The 24,832-nt window shown below is 38.3% G+C and overlaps 1 protein-coding gene across 4 annotated transcripts in view; it reads left to right on the top strand.

Moving 5' to 3' along the window:
* LOC133576953 (A-type potassium channel modulatory protein KCNIP1-like) overlaps window positions 1-24,832 on the top strand; it is a 165,869-nt gene that overhangs the window by 66,208 nt on the left and 74,829 nt on the right. The window lies entirely within an intron of this gene.

Genomic DNA, 24,832 nt, shown 5'->3' with positions numbered 1-24,832 from the left:
ACAAATACATACCGACATAGTCATTATAAAGTGGCCTGAATATGAGTTTAAATAAATAATCATATAACCTGTTATTATTCACTCAGTTTCCCCTCACTTCGTAGCGTAAGGTAAAGAGCCCCTTTAGTGCGTCGGTATCCAATCCATTCCACTTGTTCATATAGAAAATGCCCACATCACTCAAATTCCAGTCCGCATTTTCTCTGCGACCTTGCTTGCGGTCCTGCATGTGTACGAAGCACATTATCTTCCTTTACAATGAGTGAAGCTGCACAAAACCTTGTGTGTGCAATTGTAAATAATTTAGTGTTTAAGTTTTGTGTTTCTTGTAGAATCTATATAAAGTAATATACATTAGCCTATTGTTAAAATAATGAAAAAAACATCATTAAATATATTTGTTTTATTGTATTGTTACATTAATAGCTGTTGTATTATTATAGGATGGCTTGTTAAACATTTCATAGGATTTTCAGAGGGAGGAAAAACCAAGACATTTAATATAAAATGTAAAATGAATAAATACATAAAAAGAAAAAGAAAACAAATGGTTAAAAGCCATCGTCCTGGAGAGCATTTCATTTCGTCCCGTGCATTTAAAAAAAAAATAATAATAATAACAATGAATAATTTCTAAGTCTTTGTTTGCCGTTTGAAAAGTTTTGTGCTTGCAGCGTAACGTTCGCTCGCATCCTGTGCATCTCCTGGGGGCTAAGCCCCCCCTGTCCTTAAAAGCTAGTGACGCCCCTGGGGCCAACACAGATAGACAGACAACATTCTCACTCAAGAAAGGTTTTTGTTAACAGGTTAAATGTGTTTAATGTTTAACGCACCACACTGGTACCGTACATGGCACGGTTGGATTTTACAAGAATTGGTGAACAGTAGGACCGGCAGGTTTCGGCCGGATTCAGCACCCATCCCTAGTTCTACCCGGGTCCCTGCTTTGGTGCTGGGTCATTATTTAGTATATGCCAAAGGATTCCGTTGCTTTTGGAGTCCATGCCAGACCTTTGCTATTTTCATTCTGCCTGGTTCCTAATTAAACAAACTTCTAACTGCACAAAGTCTGCTTTTTCTGCATTCTGGGGTCAAGACAACAGCCGACATGCGGCATTGTCACAGATGCCAGAGCAAATAATAGAGGTGGGAGATAAAATTATAAAGATATGCACCACAAAATCAGTTTTACTTGATTGACAGTTTTCGTATGAATATTTTAAGTTCAGCTTACATCTGATGTACAAACTTGGACACGTCATCAGTGTTGTTCCTTGACTTCTTTGGGTGTTTTGGGTCTTGCAACAAACATCCTCTGCCAGGCGACCTGACTGAGGTTGATCAAGTGGCCTATGACCCTCATTTGTCTCCTCTCTTCAGCCAAAGTTAGATTGAAGCCTTTTCTGTTGCCTCCATGTCCGACTGGATGGATCTCTTCCTACTTTGCTATGTGATGCCCAAGGTTCCATAGGTCTTCTAAGTTAATGTCTAGCAAATCCCGCAGAGCCCACCTCTACAGGCATGCACCTAGTCTTCTATACCCATTTCTGTGGCAGTTTTCCACCAACTCCTGACATTTTGCTTTATTCCTCTCTTGAGCGTCCTCCATCCTTTCCTTCCATGGCACCATCAGATCCAGCAAGAGCACTACAGTGTGGCGCCTGACACCCACATGGTGTCTGGTCTCAAGACTGACTGGGTGATAAAATGAGATTCTTAGCTGCACCAGATCATCTGACATCACCCGGATTTATGCTGTTGATAGCAGGCTGCTCAGGTGGTTCTTGGGTCGGCGCCTTGGTTGCTGTCCAACCCTGACGAACTGGATGGTTCTGGTAGCGGCGTTTATGTACCTGCCGTCACTGATCCCCTTGCTAATTGCCTCCACAATAGACTTGAGGACCTGGTAATGTCTACATCGATAGTGGCCTTCACTCAGAGCCTTAGAACAGCTACTCAGGATGTGCTTAAGGGTCCTGGTTCTGGAGTAGAGGGGAAAACTTGGTGGGCTGGGCATCAGAAACCCATTGAATAAGAAACTTGATCCTTTGGGGTATCCACTTCCAGGTGTCCTCCAAGGTGAAATTCAACTCCATCGCCTGATCCCACCTCATCCAGAAACCCTCTGCCTTATCACCGGCTAGTCGCTCTTCCTCCATAGCAGAGCACATCTCTTCCTGAACCAGCTTGCGCATCTCCTTTCAACTGACCGTGTTCAGTCGAGTCAATGGAAAACTTCCCCTCCCAGCTCGGCCACGTGCCATCCTTCTAAGAAGAGCAAATGAGCTTCAGCTTGTTGCACTGTCTCTACCGACTTTCACTTACACTCTGTCCTCACAGTGATGCCTGCCCAGGACACGTTGTTGTTTCTCGTTCCGGTGTACCGGAGATGCACTCTCGCACAAGTCACGACAAACTTCTCTCTGACAGAACGAAGAAGGAGCCTGAGCTTATTGGTGTTCCCGTACAGAATGATCTTGCACAAGCTGCGAGGTAAACCCAGCTACCTCCGGAGGTAGCTGTGCACCTTGTGCTCTAATCACTCCACTGAAGTAATCAGGACGTCAAAGGATTCCAAAGAATTATTGGGAGGGTTCTGTGCTGGGAGACCCATGCTTTGAATTGCCCAGAAAAACCATAACTGTCCACTACCTTAATCTACCTTTTGAGGTCTGTGTAAGTTTCCTTGATGGATTTTGTGTCCTTCAAACAGCAGTTGAAGACCTGACCAAGGTTCTTTACTGTTTTTTCCATCACAGATGGGATCTGGTCTTCTCCAAGCCCGAATTAGAATTTGTCAATGACCTTCCATTTCCTCAGGACAGGGAGCAGGTTTTGGTTGGTTTGAAGTATGTTGGTATTATTCCTCCAACCCCTGGAGGATCCACTTATCTTCTGGCACAGCAGTTGTAAACGGAAGACCCCCAATGAAGGCTCTGATGGGCTTGTACCTGTCTTAATGTGCCGGCTCCGGCACTCTAGTTCTGCCAACTTAGCCAACGCTAACAGGATCACGGAGATGGTGCAATTGGTGGAGTTAACCAGTTTTGGTATTTTAAGTAGAAGCAATAAGACACTTAACTTCATGTTGGCAACATATGCAACAGTGATGTTCTCAGGGCATTCAAACGATTGCAACTGGACTGGCTGTCTTAGAAGAGGCTGTACCTCTCATCCAAGTAGGCTTCATCAGTTCATGCTCATAGACTTAGATTGGTCAGATCTAGTCTAAGACTTAGATTGGTCATATCTAGTCTTAGACTTAGATTGGCCAGATCTAGTGTTAGACTTAGGTTGGTCAGATCGAGTCTTATACTTAGATTGGCCAGATCTAGTCTTATACTTAGATTGGCCAGATCTAGTCTTAGCCTTAGATTGGCCAGATCTAGTCTTATACTTAGATTGGCCAGATCTAGTCCTAGACTGAGATTGGTCAGATCTAGTCTTAGAATTAAATTGACCAGATCTAGTCTTGGACTTAGATTGGTCACATCTAGTCTTAGACTGAGATTGGCCAGATCTGACGAGACTAGAGTACAATGCCCTACATTCAAGATTCAAGATTCAAGATGCTTTATTATTGTCCATTCTTTAACATGTACAAGACACATAAGAACTGAAATTTCATTTTCGGCACAGTCCCACTAAGAGCAGACATACGTTACAGGGAGACAAGACGGGACCGCCAATGGATCAGCCACTTACGGCGCTCCTTAAAAAAGGTGGGAAAAAGGTGATATTGGGAAAGGGGGGAAGAGTAAAAAAATATCAGTCTACGGCTGGACCCTCGAGAGGGGGTCCAGACTGAGTCCAAGGGAAAAAACCTCATATAGCATAGCACACATAAACACGTTACATATACTCATGACAACTCGCAACAGAGGCGCTACTAGCCATTCATAACCCCCGAAATTAAGCAGTGGTGAAGGCGTTGGTTGAGGAAGGGGTGGGTGCGTGCATGTATGCCCAATTAACTTGGGTGTAATGATTAAAGATTAAAGATTAAAGTACCAATGATTGTCACACAAACACTAGGTGTGGTGAAATTTGTCCTCTGCATTTGACCCATCCCCTTGTTCACCCCCTGGGAGGTGAGGGGAGCAGTGGGCAGCAGCGGTGCCGCGCCCGGAATCATTTTTGGTGATTTAACCCCCAATTCCAACCCTTGATGCTGAGTGCCAAGCAGGGCGGTAATGGGTCCCATTTTTATAGTCTTTGGTATGACTCGGCCGGGGTTTGAACTCACAACCTACCGATCTCAGGGCGGACACTCTAACCACTAGGCCACTGAGTAGGTGCATCCATCGTTGAGGTGTCCTCGGGGGTGTTTTTCAGAACAGCCTGTTCCTGATAGCGTCAAGGCCATTCGAGGGAGTCAAATCGTAGATTAGGATGTTGTTTTCCTCAAGCAGTCAAAAACAATTACTTGCCTGCTCTATTTGTCCATGCTGGTTTCCCTCAAATTCAATTAAATTCTCCTTCTCAGCAAACTTCTCCATGATGTGATCCATCTTGCGATTCAATTCAGAAATCGCCACAGTCTGTGTTCCCACAGCCCGGCCCAATCCTTCCATTGCGACGAACAGCTGTTGGGCTCCTTGAATGGCTGCCATCGTCTTCCGAATTTGACGATACACCAGAAAAATGCCCAGCCCAATCAGCAGGTGCCCCGCGATCACGGTTCCAAATAGATAGATGTCTTCCACGTCCTCGATGGAAAGGACTGAGAGGCACATGATTCTCCATTCATCCCAGGAGTCTCTCACGTACCCCGAACCTCTTTTCTTTGTCGAAAAGACTTTGTCAATTGCGTCGAGAGTCCAGCTAATAATATCCATGTTTGATGTTTAGATTTGAGGACAGCGCAAAGAAAGAGGCTTCAAAAAAGTTCAGACAAGACAAAAACAAAGAGAGCAAGCAGGGAAGGAGGGAGCGGAGAAAAATGCGCCCGCCCTCACCAGAGGCAAGACAGAAAGACTATGAATGAGAACCTCAACATACATGTTTCTAAACAGTGATGTTATTTATTTTCAATGAAAAAAATGTGCCTCGGCTCAAAAAAAGTTGAAAAACACTGGTGTAGACCACAAGGAAGTCTTTTACATTTAGAAAAAAAAATCATAATAATATGACTCCTTTTGTATGAAAACAGACCTGACTAGACCCGCTCATCGGCAGTGCGCCTTATAATCCGGTGCGCCCTATGGTCCGGTAAATATATTTTGATTGATTAATTGGAGTCACCAGGTGGCTTTAAAGTCAGTACCACTTCACTGCCGTCACCAGTAGAGGGAGCCTCGGAGCAAGGAAGAAACTAACTTGTTCCTGAGTGCATCTTTAAAGGAAGCTGCACATAACACCGCCATACTGCAGTCCTCAGCCCGAGGCTAAAAAGAACACGCAAACAGCTTGTGAGACATATTCCTCACATGTCACTGTGGTAGAAATAACAACACCTTCACTTCTCGTCCCTTTGCGCCGTTTGTTTTTCTGGCCTCCTCGCTGGCCTTCTCTCTGCCAAGTGGATTCTTGACACTTATTTTGGCTTTCACCTCATTTCATCTCCACTTCTCCTTTCCCGACTTTAAAGTTTTTTGCGCTTATCTTCCCCCCCCCGAGCCGCCCTCGCTGTGATCTGTGCCGATTCTCAGTCTGTTTATCTTTCATTCTGTCAAATACAGAGCACATATTTTATCTAACGTCTCTCCGTTTGAAGCCGCGAGTGTGCGAGAGTGTGCGAGAGTGTGTGTGCTGCAGGGCTAAAGAGTTGCAATTTAGTGCCTTAAATAGGCTTTTATAGTATCCACCCCGCTCTCTCGTCCACAAACATCAAAAGAAGCGCACCGAAAGGAGCAATTATGGCGGCGGAGGGGCTTTAAGACCATTAAAAGCAGGTTTCTTCGGATTATCGCCAGGCCGAGAGAGCACAGTCAGTATTTACGATCTTTAGGAAGCATCAATTCCAATGAATTATTTAGGATAATCCATCACTGTTTCATCTTTTTAGCGGTTACCAATGAATTCACATTCATATTTAATGGCAAACATCAACATTCCGCCCACAATACATTTGCATAATATTGCCAAGCAAATTCTTTGTGGTGTTTATTATAGAAGAGCAACATTTTCTTTGTGATTTATCTCTGGAGACAGCTCAGCTTAAGGCCTTTTTCTTAGACGCGAGGCGAGGAGAGACAGGGTGACAACAAGTGTCGACTTTTACGTTTTTTCAACCTGTAAGCGTTTTTATGTTCAGTGTGATGCGTGCAATGTCACGCGGAGCAAAATGTGTCACAACAAACGCAAAATTATGAAACAACCATTTTCAGTATAAATGCTCAGATCCACAACAATGAGTTAAAAAGAATGCAAGACCAGACTTCAATTCTATGAAATAAAATGTAATATAAATTGAATACAATTCAAAATATAATCAAACAGAATGTAGTAAAATAGGATAATACAATTACAATAAAATACATTGGAATAATATGGAATTATGTAAAATAGTAAGACAAAATAAAATAAAAATGTAATAAGATATTGTAAAAAGAAGAAATACAAACTAACAAATAGAAATATACATGAAATAAAATATTTAAAAGATACTATGATCAATTTAAATAATTTAATATATAATAAAACTGAATAAAATTGTATTAAATAAATTAAACAAATATAATAAAGTAATGGTACAATAAATATAATAAAATAAAATATAATACAAACAACACAAGACGAGTAGAATAAAATAAGACAATTGGTTTAAAATAAAAAATATATAATGAAATAAAACATATACCTAAAATAAAATAATCAAATGATATAAAATTAAATATAATTTCTATAATAAAATAAAAACAATCTTTATAATTACATACTATGTTAGGAAATAGTAAAATATAACGAAATAGCATATAAAAAAACAAAACAATAAATATACCATAAGAAATTTAAAAAATAATAAAAATAATAAAATGGAATCGAATGCAGCTGAGATAGGCTCCAGCACCCCCTTTAACCCCGAAAGGGACAAGCGGTAGAAAATGGATGGATGGATGGATAATAATAGTAATAACACAAGACAAGTAGACTAAAATAAGATAATTGGAATCAAATAAACAAAATGCAATGAAATAAAACATATACCTAAAATAAAATAATCAAATGATATAAAATTAAATAGAATGTATATAATAAAATGAAAACAATCTTTATAATTACATACAATGTTATAAAATACAACAATAAAATAGTAAAATATAACAAAATAGCATATAAAAAACCAAACAATAAATATACTATAAAAAAAAACAAAAAACAATCAAAATAATAAAATGGAATCGAATGCAGCTAAGATAGGCTCCAGCACCCCCCGCCACCCCAAGAGGGACAAGCGGTAGAAAATGGATGGATGGATGGATGCTCAGATCCACAACAATGAGTTAAAAAGAATGGGCAGATGCAGGACCAGACTTAAATTCTATGAAATAAAATGTAATATAAATTGGACACAATTCAAAATATAATCAAACAGAATGTAGTAAAATAGGATAATACAATTAAAATAAAATACATTGGAATAATATGGAATTATGTAAAATAATAACACAAAATAAAATAAGAGTGATGATAAAATATTATTTAATAACATAACAATATAATTGTAATATGACATTGTAAAAAGAAGAAATAAAAACGAATAAATAGAAATATACATGAAATAAAATCTTTAAAAGATAATATGATAAATAAAACTGAATAAAATTTTATAAAATAAATTAAACAAATATAATAAAGTAATGGTACAATAAATATAATAAAATAAGATATAATAATACAAGACGAGTAGAATAAAATAAGATAATTGGTATCAAATAAACAACATTTCATGAAATAAAATATATACCTAAAATAAAATAATAAAATGATATAAAATTATATAGATGTATAGATATATAATTTATATAATACAATAAAAACAATCTATACAATGTCACAAAATACAACAATAAAATAGTAAAATATAACAAAATAGCATATAAAAACAAAACAATAAATATACTATAAAAAAAACAAAAAAAAACAATCAAAATAATAAAATGGAATCGAATGCAGATGAGATAGGCTCCAGCACCCCCCGCCACCCCGAAAGGGACAAGCGTTAGAAAATGGTTGGATGGATGGATAATACTAATAATAACACAAGACAAGTAGAATAAAATAAGATAATTGGAATCAAAAAAACAAAATTTTATGAAATAAAACATATACCTAAAATAAAATAATCAAATGATAAAAAATTAAATATAATTTATATAATAAAATAAAAACAATCTATATAATGACATACAATGTCATAATATACAACAATAAAATAGTAAAATATAACAAAATAACATATAAAAAACAAAACAATAAATATCCCATTAAAAAACAAAAACAATCAAAATAATAAAATGGAATCGAATGCAGCGGAGATAGACTCCAGCATCCCCCCGCGACTCCAAGAGGCACAAGGGGTAGAAAATGGATGGATGGATGATGAAATAATTAAAAAAGAAAAGATTAATAAATATATTAAAATGACAAAAATATTCAATCTCTTTTAAAAAGAGTTTGTTTTTCACATCATTATCTGGAGATGAATCTCTCCCCACTCCCCTTCCATGCAAATATTCCTGCCTTCATTCATGCAATATTTTGATCCTAATCCGAGCAAGCAAGGCAGGAGCAACAAGAACGCAATTTCCATTGATTGAAGAAAACAAATGTCCGGCTCTGTCAAGTCAAATAAAACCTCTGGAGAAATAAATGGATGTTGTGCTGGGAAAGAAGAGAAAACATTTGTGCTGTATGCAACCTTGCTCTCATTTATCTCTGAAAAAACAACATCCAGTTGATAGCGTGTGATTGATTTTTATGAAATAAACAAAACAAGATCGACTTACAAACGTAGAACATAATGTTAGGATGTCATTCATTGGTAAATAAATACACTACGTGGTAATACGACCACAACCATTCCACTTATATTTCACAAATCATGAGAAGGAGGCTTAAATTATACAAACCCACGTTTCCATATGAGTTGGGAAATTGTGTTGGATGTAAATATAAACGGAATACAATGATTTGCAAATCATTTTCAACCCATATTTTCGGAAGTGTTCCTGAGCCCATGTGGTGATATCCTTTACACACTGATGTCGCTTCTTGATGCAGTACAGCCTGAGGGATCGAAGGTCACGGGCTTAGCTGCTTACGTGCAGTGATTTCTCCAGATTCTCTGAACCCTTTGATGATATTACGGAGCGTAGATGGTGAAATCCCTAAATTCCTTGCAATAGCTGGTTGAGAAATGTTGTTCTTAAACTGTTCAACAATTTGCTCACGCATTTGTTGACAAAGTGGTGACCCTCGCCCCATCCTTGTTTGTGAATGACTGAGCATCTCATGGAATCTACTTTTATACCCAATCATGGCACCCACCTGTTCCCAATTTGCCTGTTCACCTGTGGGATGTTCCAAATAAGTGTTTGATTCAAGATTCAAGATGATTTATTGTCAATTCTTAACATGCACAAGACACATAAGAACTGAAAAGTATATTTTCGGCACAGTCCCACTAAGAGCAGACATACAGGGAGACAAGACAAGACCGCAGACGGCACAGCCATTTTTACGGCGCTCCTTAAAAAAAGGTGAGAAAAAGGTGATATTGGGAAAGGGGGGAGAGTAAAAAAATATCAGTCAAAGGCTGGATCCGCAAGTGGGGGTCCAGACTGATTCCAAGGGAAAAAACCTAATTTGCAATGCAAACATAAACACGTTACATTTAGTCACAACAAACTCGCAAGAGAGGGAGGGGGAGTTGGAGCAAACAAGCGGTGGTGAAGGCGGTGGTTGGGGAAGGGGCGGGTGTGTGCGTGTATGCCCAATCAACTTGGGTGTGATGTTGTATTGTTTTTGTGGACTGGGGCCGATCTCAAAGTTCGACACCAGGTGCTTGTTGAGAAAAAGGGAGGTCAAAAGCCTCCATCGTTGAGGTGTCCTCCGGGGTGTTTTTCAGAGCAGCCTGTTCCTGATAACACAGCGTCAAGGCAATTCGAGGGAGTCAAATCGTAGATTACGATGTTGTTTTTCTTCGAGCAGACAGAAAACAATGACTTGCCTGCCCTATTGTCCATGCTGGTTTTCTCTCAAATTCAATTCAATTCTCCTGCTCAGCAAACGTCTCCATGATGTGATCCACCTTGCGATTCAGATCAGAAATCGCCGCAGTCTGTGTTCCCACAGCCCTGCCCAATCCTTCCATTGCGACGAAAAGCCTTAGGGCTCCTTGAGTGGCTGCCATCGTCTTCTGAATTGATTGAAAAGCCAAACGGGCCGCTTGTGGCCCAGGGCCTTAATTTGCCCAGGTTTGTCATAGACACACAGGTGTGTATCTTTCCAAACTGAATTTACCTCAGTGGACTCCAATTGTAACGGGGGTATTGTGTGAAGAATTTTGAGAACAAAAAAATGAATTCATTCCAAGGCAGCAACATAACAAAATGTAGAAAAAGTCAATACTTTCCAGTACTTTATTCCTAATATTCAAAGAATACAACACTTTGAGAACAAGTCCTTTTCTTTTTCTTTTTTCAAAAGGTTTATAAAGTACGTGCAAACCAGCAGGTGGTGCCAAATGACTTCTTCTCAAACTCGTCAGAGCATTTCCTCCTGTCACTCACACACAGCAGTGACTAGGGAGCCACAGATAGGAAAGATGTTTGATAAGAAATTATCGAGTTCGAGCCCATTATCGAATCCTCTAATCGAACCGATTCCTTATCGATTCTCTTATCGAATCCAGATAGGTTGTTGTATATGGACAAAAAACACACAATATTTGGTTTAACAAAAGCTCACTTTTATTTTATAAGGAAAAAATAAAATACAATTAATAAATAAATATTGACTGTTGTTACCCTCCCTAAAAAAATAAAATAAAATAAACACATATTGACTGTTGTTACCCAAAGTATATTAAGTGGGATTTTTCAGAAAAACAAATATATACAGTAACACAAAAACAACCTGTCTCTGTGATCACTATAGGTGTATAAATAATAATATAGTGTTAAATAAAATCAGTCCCTTGGGCCCAAAACTGAAAATAATACAGCTCTCCAAAAAGTGCACTTCTGCTGCTATTGGAACATATTAACTACACACACTATGACACTAAGAACGCTACAGTCATCAATCAACAATTCTGCAGTCCTGGTTGACATAAGAGGTAACCTTATTTTAGCCAAAAGGCTACAAGTCAGCAGATATGGAAATTAACCGGCAACAGTTAACGTTAGTTACTCACCGGCACTATCACTGGAACTGGGGCTGCAGGTTGAAGCACAGGAAGAGGGGCGTGCTTCGTCATCTCGAAGACACGACACGGTTCTCGAACGTTCAGGTTATGTGCGGCCTGAACATGTTTCAACATGTTTGTTTTACGGCTCCCCTTACATGAGAGCGAAGCCTGGCGATAATTGCATATTGCCGTTTCCTCGTCGTATTTTTTTGTAAAATGAAGCCATGCCTTGAGGCGTTTTTTTCCGGTCCATTGTTGTTGCTGCTTTCTGTATCTGCCGCCTAATGATTGAGCTAAGTCATTTCCTGTGATGTCCCACAGGGCATTTCCTGTGGGACGGGATTCGTTCCCAGGGATTCGAATAAAGAACCGACTCTTGTTCTTTACTATAGTGGCCTCGATTACGGGAACCGGTTCTCAAAAAGGGATTCGAGTCCATGGAATCGGTTCTTTTCTTATCAAACAACCGGGAGAACCGGTTTCGAACATCATCCCTAGCCACAGATGAAGAAAAGATGAAGCAGGGTGGTCTTATATTCAGGGTTCTCTTATATTCGGGCCAAATGGTAACGAAACGGCACTGTTTTTTTTTTTGCAGACACCCCTACAAAATAAGAGCGGGGTCTCCAGGCAATCCGCTCCTCATCCTGTCTTCCCTTTGCTGTGTGATGAGCGATCAATAGCTGTGTGTCCGTTAGTTATTCCCTTTCTTAATAACACCACGGGCGCGGGAGACTCATCCTAATAAAAATAGAGAGACGTTGAGTGAGAAGTTCATTATTGATTCTGCTGATGAATAATATGTGGCCGTGTTGGAGCCTTCTTCTTTTCTTTTACAGATTTGACACTTTTTCATCCTCATTTTCGGCCTAGAAACGTGACGTTGTCACGTCCCACTTGCTCTCTCTCCTCCGCCTTAGCGCTGGCTCTTTGCACATTTTTCTTCTTCTTCCCGCCTGCATCAGATTTCTAATCTTCCCCCTGGAAGCTTCCCAGGCCTCCTTCCTCCTCCTTTCTTCTCCATCTTCTTCTTCTTTTGCCAAAAAAAAAGAAAAAAAGGAAACATTTGCTCCTCTCCCCGTCCTCCACATCTGATCTTCTCCTTTGTCCCACTTTCCATTAAAGAAGCGACTCACACGGAGTTAAGTCCTTCCGTCCGTTTTACAGACGTGCAGTAAGAAGGGGATTCATAGGTATTCATTTACCTGACACATGAAACGTGACGAATTTGGTGGGGGTACACTATCCACTTTAGCTGGCAGATGGCAATAAAATGTTGAGTATACGCCAGATTCGGCCTGCCAGCATCCAAAATCCGAGTAACTATTAAATGAACCAAAAATATGACTTATTTTATCTTTGTGGAAAATATTGGACACAGTGTGTTGTCAAGCTTATGAGATGAAGATCCATCTTCTTCCGCTTATCCGAGGTCGGGTCGCGGGGGCAGCAGCCTAAGCAGGGAAGCCCAGACTTCCCTCTCCCCAGCCACTTCGTCCAGCTCTTCCCGGGAGATCCCGAGGCGTTCCCAGGCCCGCCGGGAGACATAGTCTACCCAACGTGTCCTGGGTCTTCCCCGTGGCCTCCTACCGGTCGGAGGGAGTCGTTTGGGTGGCATCCTGATCAGATGCCCGAACCACCTCATCTGGCTCCTCTCCATGTGGAGGAGTAGCGGCTTTACTTTGAGCTCCCCCCGGATGGCAGAGCTTCTCACCCTATCTCTAAGGGAGAGCCCCGCCACCCAGCGGAGGAAACTCATTTCGGCCGCTTGTACCCGTGATCTTGTCCTTTCGGTCATAACCCAAAGCTCATGACCATAGGTGAGGGTGGGAACGTAGATCGACCGGTAAATTGCGAGCTTTGCCTCCCGGCTCAGCTCCTTCTTCACCACAACGGATCGATACAGCGTCCGCATTACTGAAGACGCCGCACCGATCCGCCTGTCGATCTCACCATTCACTCTTCCCTCACTCGTGAACAAGACTCTGAGGTACTTGAACTCCTCCACTTGGGGCAAGATCTCCTCCCCAAACCGGAGATGGCACTCCACCCTTTCCCGGGCGAGAACCATGGACTCGGACTTGGAGGTTCTGATTCCCATCCCAGTCGCTTCACACTCGGCTGTGAACCGATCCAGTGAGAGCTGAAGATCCTGGCCAGATGAAGCCATCAGGACCACGTCATCTGCAAAAAGCAGAGACCTAATCCTGCAGCCACCAAACCGGATCACCTCAACGCCTTGACTGCGCCTAGAAATTCTGTCCATAAAAGTTATGAACAGAATCGGTGACAAAGGGCAGCCTTGGCGGAGTCCAACCCTCACTGGAAACGTGTCCGACGTACTGCCGGCAATGCGGACCAAGCTCTGACACTGATCATACAGGGAGCGGACCGCCACAATCAGGCAGTCCGATACCCCATACTCTCTGAGAACTCCCCACAGGACTTCCCGAGGGACGCGGTCGAATGCCTTCTCCAAGTCCACAAAGCACATGTAGACTGGTTGGGCAAACTCCCATGCACCCTCAAGGACCCTGCCGAGAGTATAGAGCTGGTCCACAGTTCCACGACCAGGACGAAAACAACACTGTTCCTCCTGAATCCGAGGTTCAACTATCCGGCGTAGCCTCCTCTCCAGTACACCTGAATAGACCTTACCGGGAAGGCTGAGGAGTGTGATTATTATTATATATTTTTCTCAATTATTATTTATTAAATGTATTATTTATTTCTTGCCCATCCATCAATCCATTTTCTACCGCTTGTTACTGGGTCTCCGAGGCGCTCAGGCAAATCATATTGTCTAAAAATGCATTTTCCCACAGATAACGTGACATCATCACACTCGCGCCGCAAAGTCGGGCGATCAATTAGTGCACGCGGGGAAAAATGGCGGAATCGTTGGAGAATAGACTCCGAGTTTAGACTAGAGTTTTTAAACATTTGACTTGTTTTCAAAAAAATCCCCTGAAGAGCAGGGAAACCGGCGAAACAGGCTTGTCGGGATGAAATATCCTCTGTGGTTTTTCCTGACCTACCGAATATTCCAATTTTTTTTTTTTACTCAAAGTGGCCCCCAGGTCAAAAAGTTTGGGGACCCCTGTTTTAGGACAGTGCGGCGAAGACACAACAAACGCCCTTCTTGTCTCTCATGGACACACACCTGTTGTTGTTGACTTTGGACTTATCGGCTGCACAAGATCAAGGCCGCGGAACAGAGACACACTGTAGGCTTACACACAAACATTCATCCACACAAATATACGCCACACATACACCCCCCCAACAACCCAACGCCCTCGATGCAAATCCCATAGGGGTGATGGAAGGATAATCAGCGCCGAGAGCTGCGTCCTACTATCATTGCCTCGCACTCCCTTCCCTCTGTTGCTAGATATCTGGAGATGTATGTTGTAATATGTATATGTGTTTTGCTATGGAGGTTTTTTCCCACTCCAGACTGGGCCCCCTTCGGAGCCCAGTCTAGATTGTATTTTTTTTACTCATCCTTCCCCAGCGTTTTACCTTTTTCCCCATCTTTTACAGGGCGCCTTGTGGCGACCCATCAGCGTTCCTGTTCTGTAACCCTGTACACTGTTTGTTTGTCTCATCTTGAACGGGTTTGTGCTGAAAACAAAGTTTTGTTGTACTTGTGCAATGACAATAAAGATCTATCTATCTATCTATCTATCTATCTATCTATCTATCTATCTATCTATCTATCTATCTATCTATTGTCGGAGGCAGATATTTACATATATCCATATTTAAGTGTTACTTCTTTACTTTCATAGTCATACTACAAGACACCTAGTGTTCTTCCTGTTGTTCTCTTTTGGTTGTCTGCAAGTACTGTATGCGTCAACCTTGATTTTGTGGTATGCAGGGAGTAGACATAACTCCTTTCCCTAAATGTTCCTGTGCCCAGCTGAGGAGGACAATGGGTATGTGTTCGGGCTGGAGGTAGAGATAAGGAGGGTGGGAGCGAGAGACACTTGATAGAAGAGAAGGTTTCCGTATTTTAGATTAGATCATTTTAGCTGCGCTAGTGAACGCTTGCTGTACTGGATTGGTCTCACGTTTATTTTCAAAGCTTTGAAAATAAATCACAAAATACCCATTCTGTCCGGTGGTCAAAGAACTCAGCTTATGTGTCATCAAAAGAACTTGGGAGTGACCAGCAACTTAAATTCCCTGGGAGGAACATCTGGTCCAAACGCAACACTATCTATCTATCTATCTATCTATCTATCTATCTATCTATCTATCTATCTATCTATCTATCTATCTATCTATCTATCTATCTATCTATCTATCTATCTATCTATCTATCTATCTATCTATCTATCTATCTATCTATCTATCTATCTAGAGTGTGTTGACCACAGCGTTGACCACAGCGTCAGTTGCTATAAGTGGCGCATCCATACTTGCCAACCCTCCCGGATTTTCCGGGAGACTCCCGAAATTCAGCGCCTCTCCCGAAAACCTTCCGGGACAAATTTTCTCCCGAAAATCTCCCGAAATTCAGTCGGAGCTGGAAGCCACGCCCCCTCCAGCTCCATGCGGACCTGAGTGACGTCAGGTGCGCAGCACCACGTAAATCGTTGGCCAACCAAAAAGTAACCCCAGTACGCTATAGCCAACATTCACCAGGAGATGGCAACAGACAAACATAGATCACTCTATTACATTCCTCCCCTTTTAGAAATGTATAGAAGTTACTCAAAATAAATAAACAACCCAACCAAAAAATGCAGCAGCTCAATTAAAAAACTGTACTTAAGCCACATTCTTTTCTTCTTTTTTTTTAGTACTGAACTCTTAACCCTCATTTGTAAAAAATAACATGCTTATTATACAAACAGTATTTGTACACCTTTAACACAGATTTTTATGCTGTCTTCAGAGATTCAGTTTTTTTGGTGGTACTCGAAACCTTTCTGGGTACCTGCGAAAGGGTGTTCAGCATGGTTAGAAAAATAGTGACAGAGAATAGAACAAGGATGGACAATTCAACCCTTAACTCAACAATGAGTAGATGAGTGTTATGTGTGTGTATATGTGTAAATAAATTAACACTGAAATTCAAGTATTTCTTTTATTTATATATATATATATATATATATATATATATATATATATATATATATATATATATATATATATATATATATATATATAATATATATATATATATATATATATATATATAATAAAATAAATATATATATAGCTAGAATTCACTGAAAGTCAAGTATTTCTTTTATGTATATATATATATATATATATATATATATATATATATATATATATATATATATATATATATATGAAATACTTGACTTGGTGAATTCTAGCTGTAAATATACTCCTCCCCTCTTAGCCCCGCCCCCAGCCACGCCCCCGCCCCACCCCGACCACATCCCCCCACCCCTCCCCCACCTCCGGAAATCGGAGGTCTCAAGGTTGGCAAGTATGGGCGCATCCCATCATTTTCTGCAGACTGCATTGCAAAAATGAATAACCACCACCTTCGTCGTCGTCAATCACTCGAAGCGAGTATGATTGTCCTCCTGTTGGTGGGACTGCCTTCAGGAGAACGCCTGTGCGTGGAATCTTTTAAAGTGGGGAGACCGGTGCACAGACTACCACCACACTGTCCTTGGCAAAGAGAAGGTCAGGGTAAATGGCATGGAGACCAAGACAATTGGGGGCCCATCTTTGCTGCAGCCTTCTTCCGCCTTTGTGACCGTTGTGGAGCTTCTACGCAACCATCATCCGCCCACTCCGCCGTTGAGGTCTTTTTTGACGAGGGAGACGCGCAGACTTCGCCGTGGGGAGTGGTATCCAGTGGCAAGGGCAACCCAGGACGACTGGCACCTCCTCACAGCTGCAGGAGGCTGCCGGAGCTCCGGTCTGTCGGAGGACCGCCTATGGTGCGCCTACCAGCGCTTGCTTTTCTCTCAGGGTGTGCTCCCCTAGCCTTTTGTCTTTAACCCCCAAGGGAGTGGGGCAGTGGTTGGGTGATGCCAGGGCGTGTACACTTTGTGGACACGCCTCTGGGGACCACTGCAGCTCCGAGATCCCCTGCCACGTTGGCCTCGGGCCACGGGGCCCTAGTTACCATGTGTGGCCATGTGCCACCACGTCCTCTCACGCAAGATCCGTCCAGGAATGGGTGCCATATGAATCCCTGCCTTCCCCAGTGTATCTTTTTAGAGCAGAGACACACCATGTCGAGATAGGGGGGTAACATTGGGTCGAGGATTTGAGAGCCGAGATAGGTGCAGATGGAGGAGAAAAAAACATATTCCCAGATTAGTGAGAGAGAGGATGGTGGTTGGAGGCTAAAGATGGAGTCAGGTTGTTGACGATGTGGAAGAAATCCTTTTGATTGCCTGTAAGTTCCTGAAGGTACAAGCTCCGACACAGCAAGGCGTGTGTAATGTGGTGTTGGCCGCTCTGTGAGGAAATAGCCACAACGTTCCAAAGCAAATATTCCGCCTCGACAAGGGATGATGTCGAGTCGAGCGATATGTTCCTTGTAGGACTGCAGAGAGATGTTACTCATGCAATAATACCTCGGCTTTCATATGCTCATTTTTTAGGTTAGTAATGTGTGTCTTGGTTTAAGTACAATTTGGACTATGTTTACACTGCAGGCCAAAGTGGCCCAAATAGGATTTTTTCCAAATGGGATTTTTACCAGCTGACTGTTTACATTGCAATTAAAATGTGGTTTTATTTAGACTCCGGTGTAAACACGCACCTAGGCCCCGATATGGCTCCGATGTGGCCCCGATGTGGCCCCGATGTGGCCTCGACGTAACCTGCATGCGCAGTTCTATGAAGTGAAAACAAAGGAAGTTGAACGAAACTGAATAAACAAGGAGGTCGCTAATGCTACAAAAAAAAAAAGTTGCCGCCATAGATGTAGTTGCCACACCTTAAATGTTTTTGTTTTTTTTCACGTGAAAATAATTAAAGTAACATAATGTGTGTGTATATTTTATATATATATGTATGTGTGTGTATATTTTATATATATATATATATATATATATATAAAATATATTTTATATATATATATATCCATCCATATATGTATATATATATATATATATATATATATATATATATATATATATATATATATATATATATATATATACACATATATGGATGGATATATGTATGTATGTATGTATATATACACATATTTATATATGTATGTATATGTATATACTGTATATATATATGTATGTATATATGTATGTATGTACTGTATGTATATATTCATATGTATATATACATATGTATGTACATATATATGTATGTATGTACTGTATGTATATATACATATGTATGTATATATTCATATGTATATATACATATGTATGTACATATATATGAATGTATATATGTATATACAGTAAATGTAAATATATGTATATGTATATATATATACACATGTATGCATGTACTGTATCTATATGTATATACATATATATATATATATAAATACATATATTTGTATATATGTATATATATATGTATTTATATATATGTGTATATATATGTATATATATGTATGTATGTATGTATGTACAGTATGTATGTATATATACATATGTATGTATATATTCATATGTATATATGTATATATACATATGTATGTACATATATATGTATGAATGTATGTATATATGTATATACAGTATATGTAAATATATGTATATATATGTATATATATATATGTATGCATGTACTGTATATATATGTATATACATATATGTATATATATATATAAATACATATATTTGTATATATGTATATATAAATATATATATTTATATATGTGTATATATATGTATATATGTATATATATGTATGTATATATGTATACATATGTATGTATATATATATATATATATATATATATATATATATATGTATATATATATATATATATATATATATATATATATATATATATATATGTATATATATATATATATATATATATATATATATATATATATATATATATGTATATATATATATATATATATATATATATATATATATATATATATATATATATATATATATATATATATATATATGTATATGTATATATCCAGATTCTCTGAACCTTTTGATGATATTAAGGACTGTAGATGGTGAAATCCCTCAAATCCTTGCAATAGCTGGTTGAGAAATGTTGTTTTTAAACTGTTCGACATTTTGCTCATGCATTTGTTGACAAAGTGGTGACCCTCGCCCCCATCCTTGACTGAGCATTTCATGGAAGCTGCTTTTATACCCAATCATGGCACCCACCTGTTCCCAATTAGCCTGTTCACCTGTGGGATGCTCCAAATAAGTGTTTGATGAGCATCCCTCAACTTGCTCAGTCTTTTTTGCCACTTGTGCCAGCTTTTTTTTTTAAACAAGTTGCAGGCATCAAATTCCAAATGAGCTAATATTTGCAAAAAAAATAACAAAGTTTACCAGTTTGAACGTTAGTATCTTGTCTTTGCAGTCTATTCAATTGAATATAAGTTGAAAAGGATTTGCAAATCATTTACCATTTACACAACGTGACAACTTCACTGCTTTTGGGTTTTGTACATCATTTCTTATGGGAATTTTTTTTTAAATTGCAATATGATTTAGTTTGGAACAAATATTTCCATATACTGCAATGCAGGTGCACCAAACTTTGCTCGCCATACTAAATAATTACTTCAATATTTCTGACAATCCTGCTTTATGAATTATTCACACTTGAAAGACACGCCCCATATTCCAAGTCTTGAGTGATTTTAAAGGCATCTGTGGTGACAATAAAGGAGCACTCGTCTTGCCACTTGGTAGTTAAAGCCCAAGTTCTGCTTTACTCGAGCTGTGGAAACTCTATTAGGTGGTTTTATGTTGCAGCGGAGTGCAAGTGTGGAGGCGTCAACATGTTTACATCCTGCGGTCGCATCAGCAGATGATTCCGACTCTCTACCTGTTGTAAACTGGGTCATGTCTGCAGGCTGCTGGATTTGTCATGTGGAAAGTGCCAGCAAGTGCACTTTTTTTTTTTTACACTCACTGGGCACTTTATTAGGTACACCTGCACAAAGATATTAATGCTTGGTTTGGATTGCTTCCAATGATAGCCTGTGGACATGTGTTTGGCTTTTTCTTTGGCTTTTTGAGCAACACAAGCTGGACAGCCAGCATGGATGACAAGATGTCAGAATATCATGTCAGCAAATCTTGCAAGATCTCAGTTCAAGAAGGATTGTATTTAGCTTTTTTCTTTGACTTATTTATTGTTTATATGCTCCATTATTATTATTTTTTTTTTACATTTAAATCAGGGGTGTCCAAACTTTTTACACCAATACTGAAAAGTCACAGTATGTGGGGCCCTTTTTGATATTTTTTGTTTTGTAAAAAAATAATGCTAAAAAAAGATGTAATATATATTTAAAGACACAACTTTGTGTCAGCCCTCTGTTACAGATGGCTAAGTATATTATTATTAATTATTATTTAGAACTTTTACATTGTTTTGCTTCCCCCCGCCCCTTTTTACTGTTGTTTTCCCCCTGTAAGAATAGAATATTTGATTTATAATATTACGTTTGCGTTACTGTATAATCTAGTGTGTCAAATATTCTGCCTGTACAAAAATGTTTTTGTTAAGTTACACATTTAACAGTGTTTAAATGTATTATTGTTGCAATTTTTCTAATTAATTAATTAATAAGTTACCACAATTTATTTTTCAAATTAATGCATAAAACTTTGTTTATATTTTTATTTTATTTCACTTTATTTTGAGAGCTGCTAATGTTTTATATCAGGGGTGTCAAAACGTTTTCCACCAAGGGCCCATACTGAAACGTCAAAATATATACAAGCGCCATTTTATTTTTGTTTTTAAAAAGTAACAAGTATTATATATATATATATATATATACATATATATATATATATATATATATATATATATATATATATATATATATATATATATATATATATATATATATATACACAGACATTTATATATATATATATATATATATATATATATACATTATATCTATATATATATATATATGGGTGTGTATATGTGTATGTATATATATATATATATATATATATATATATATATATATACATATATACACCCATATATATATATATATAGATATAATGTATATATATATATATACATATATACACCCATATATATATATAGATATAATGTATATATGCATACATATATATATATGTATGCATATATACATTATATCTATATATATATATAGGTGTATATATATATATATATATATATATATATATATATATATATATATGTATACATATATATGTGTGTGTGTGTGTATATACAGTATTTATATATATATATATGTGTATATATATATATATATATATATATATATATATTTATATATATATATATATACACACACACACATATATATACACACACACATATATATATATATATATATATATATATATATATGTGTGTGTGTGTGTGTGTGTGTATACAGTATATACATATGTGTGCGTGTATATATATATATATATATATATATATATATATATGTGTGTGTGTGTGTATATATATATATATATAAATATATATATATATATATATACACGCATATATATACTGTATACATATATATATATATATATATATATATATATATATATAAATACTGTATATACACACACACATATATATATGCATACATATATATATATATATATACACATATATACACACATATATATATATATATATAGATATAATGTGTATATATATATATATATATATATATATATATATGTGTGTGTGTATATATATGTGTGTGTATATATATATATATATATATATATACTGTACACACACACATATATATATATATACACACAGATATACTATATATATATATATACAAACGTGTATATATATTTATATACACATATATATACATATATACACATACATATTTAAAGACATACCTTTGTGTCATCTTTGTGTTGTATGTGACTAAGTATATTATTATTATTATTAATTATTAGTTTGAAAATGTCAGTCTTTTCTCATTATTTTCAGATTTTTTGCTCCCTTTTATTATTGACATTCTCACTGTTGTTTGTTTTCCAACAATAGGCTGCGGGCCAACAAAACTTGGTCTGCGAGCCACAAATGGCCCCCATGCCACACTTTGAACACCCCTGCCTTAAAATGACAAGGGTTATTGTTCCAAAATCAGCAAAAAGCATCGGATGATATCGGCTTGCATCTAAAATATCCGCTATGTCCTCCAATAAACACGCACGGTTGGTCTTTTTTAGTTAAGTCGTTTACAAAAGGTAAACATGGTAGGCTACAGGCTAATACGAGCTAGCGGCTACACAACAGCTAAGCAAACAATAACACACAAGCTATACATATGTAGTACTTTTCCTTAATTGAACAACATTGCAGTCTAAAACAAGAAATGTGTCAATGTGAGCAAGTATCAAGTAATTGTAGTTGCATATTACTTACAGGTACAAAGTCTTCAAGAAGCTTACGAGAAAGTATCCAGTAACAAACGTGTTTGTATTATTCAATTCACTTCTCCGTGAGCTATTATCGTGACCAAAAACAAATCACCACTTCACCTTAATTTAAAGGTGACCTATTATGCAAAACCAACGTGGTTTACTTTCCGGTACTTTCTGTTGTGTATTTGGGGTCTGCATAAGTCCTGAAAATGTTACATCAAACCGTGGAAACATGGCGGGTATATTTATGAAATAATCTTGCTTTCTTTCACACTTCCCTCAAACGAGCCATTTGGAATTTGAAATTGGTTGGTTTCTGGCATCTTATTTGTCCAGCCGCCATACTCCTTTTTATACACTTTACAAGAAATACATTGGCGGCAAACTCCGTAGCTTGGTAGCTTGTGCACGCTAGCTTTCTGAGACTCTTATTTTGTTAGCGCAGGCAGGATGAATCAGGGCTTTTATTGTGAAGACAAGAACTGAGCGGTCAGTCTTTAGGCTTTTGATGGGAGGTACGGTTGAAATAAAAAGTGTTACTCGCCTTTCTGTCGGTCATTTTTTCTTAATAATGATCTTGTCATCGCACAATACCTTCGGGTGTAGTGAATGTCAATCAAGTGACGTCTTGGTGAAGATTGATCATCGCTCATTTTTAGGTCTATTTTTTTAATGCCTGGCTAGCTCACCATCCACGTGGCCACCCCTGATGTAGAGTTTCTTTTTTACAGGCTTACTTGTCGCCGTCTATTGGACCTGATGATCTGTACCACCTTATTAAAATATGGCTGTAAGAGGCTCGAGTGCTTTTTAGCCGCAGACCATTGGCGCATTTTCACTTTAGACTCAGACTTAGACTTAGACCAACTTTTATGATCCCCAAGGGAAATTGTTCCACACAGTAGCTCAGTTATAAAGGATGAAAAGGATAATGCACACAAGGGCACAAAAACACCACCAAGACGAAGTAGCTGATCGTGGATTTCCGGAAGAAAAAAACAATAAACATCCAACCACTGTACATCAATGGGGACTATGTGGAAAGGGTCTCTAACTTCAGGTTCCTGGGGATCCAGATCGAAGAAGACCTGTCGTGGAGTATGAACAGCTCAGTGACCATCAAAAAGGCACAGCAGAGACTTTACTTTCTGAGACTCCTCAAAAAGAACAACCTGTCACAAAAACTGCTTGTGTCCTTCTATCGCTGCTCAATAGAGAGTGTGCTGACATACTGCATGTGTGTATGGTATGCCAGCTGCACGGCAGCAGAGAAAAATGCACTTCAGAGGGTCATAAAAACTGCCATGAAAATCACTGGCTGCTCTCTCCCCTCCCTAGATGAACTGTACAGTGCCAGGTGCCTCAAAAAGGCCCAAAACATCATAAGGGACCCATCTCACCCTGGACATAAACTTTTTGAACTGCTGCCCTCGGGCAGGAGATACAGGACAATAAAATGCCGGACAAACAGACTTAAGAACACTTTTTACCCGAGAGCAATAGTGCCGCTGAACACAAGACGACAATAATGACTGTGCATGTGAGCTGTGTGCTTGGTATTTTATGTATTTTAATCTATTTATCTATGTTCTTATGGTTTTATGTGTTATGAATTTGCACTAAATCAGTTTTGCTTGCAATTTCGTTGTACAATGCACAATGACAATAAATATATATTCTATTCTATTCTATTCTATTCTAAAAAAGAGGTTGAAAACAAAAGGTATAAAGTAGACTACAAATGTACCATAGTAGCAATATAAATTAAAGCTGCAAGCAGCGATGGACGGGACCAACTTTGAGGGCTCATAAAATCCAAACTGGAGCAGTAATTAAAACTCTTTCATTAACTTTTAATCAGAAGGGTTCAATCTCTCTCCT

This window comes from Nerophis lumbriciformis, linkage group LG36 (genome assembly GCF_033978685.3).
Source record: "Nerophis lumbriciformis linkage group LG36, RoL_Nlum_v2.1, whole genome shotgun sequence".
In the NCBI taxonomy this organism is placed as follows: domain Eukaryota; kingdom Metazoa; phylum Chordata; class Actinopteri; order Syngnathiformes; family Syngnathidae; genus Nerophis; species Nerophis lumbriciformis.
Note: the sequence above shows the minus strand (reverse complement) of the source record. Positions and strands in the feature narration are given on the sequence as shown.